This window comes from Elephantulus edwardii, unplaced genomic scaffold (genome assembly GCF_000299155.1).
Source record: "Elephantulus edwardii isolate Elephantulus edwardi_28Jun2011 unplaced genomic scaffold, EleEdw1.0 scaffold00025, whole genome shotgun sequence".
Classification (NCBI taxonomy): Eukaryota; Metazoa; Chordata; class Mammalia; order Macroscelidea; family Macroscelididae; genus Elephantulus; species Elephantulus edwardii.
The window spans coordinates 4,380,380-4,381,532 of NW_006399775.1; positions in this window are offsets into that span (position 1 = coordinate 4,380,380).

A 1,153-nucleotide genomic window follows, 5' to 3' on the forward strand; every position below is an offset into this window, starting at 1 on the left:
CATATTGTTACAAACATTTTTGCATAATTTTCAGAAGAATCTTGCTTGCATGTGATATTAATGATATTGTCAAATAATTTCCACACTCTGTAGGGTCACCTTTCTTTGGAATGGGAACAAATATCAATCCCTTCCAGTCAGTTGGCCAGTTGGCTGTCCTCCGGATTTCCTGGCACAACATAGTGAGCACATCCAGGGCAGGGTCTGTTTGTTGAAATTAATCAATTGGTATGCTGTCCACTCCTGGAGCCTTGTTTTTTTGCCAATTCCTTCAGAGCAACTTGAACTTCCTCCTTCATCACCATAGGCTTTTGTTCATGTTATTTCATGAAATTCTTTTGTGTCAGCCAATTCCTTCTGATACAGTGACTATGTGTACTCCTTCCATCTTCTTTTGATACTTCCTGGATCATTCAACATTCTACCCAAGCTATCTTTAAGTATTGCCACCCGTGGCTTGAATTCATTTCTCAGTGCCTTCAGCTTAAGAAACGCTGAGCGAGTCTGGCCTTTTTGATTTTCTGTCTCCAGCTCTTTGGACATTTCATCATAGTATCTTGCTTTGTCGTGCCCAGCTGCCTTTTAAATTTTCTGTTCAGCTCTTTGATTTCTTGATTTCTTCCTTTAGCTTTGGCTCCTCGGCGCTCTAATGCAAAACGTCTCCTCTGACATCCATCTTGGTATTTTCTTCTTCTTTAGTCTTTGTAATGATCTTTTGCATTCTTCATGGGCTATTTTCTTGATATCCTCCCAGAGCTCATTTGGTCTATGCTCATTGGTGCTCAAGGCCTCAAACCTGTTCCTGAGATGATTTTGAAATTCAAGTGGGACAGACTTAAGGCCAAATCTTGGTTCTTGTGGACTTGACTTAATTTTCCTCAACTTCAGCTTCAACTTCCATAGTGGTAGTTGGTGGTCTGTTCCACAATCAGCACCTGCCTGGTTTTCACTGCTAGTATTGAGCTTCTCCACCGAGTCTTTCCACAGATCTAATCGATTTGATTCCTATGCATACTATCAGGTGAGATTCATGTGTATGTTGTTGTTGTTGTTGTTTTTATGTGCCATTGAGTCGTTTGTGACTCATAGCGACCCTATGTACAAGAGCTCTAAATGCTGTTCTATCCTGTGCCAACCTAGTCATCTCAAACGC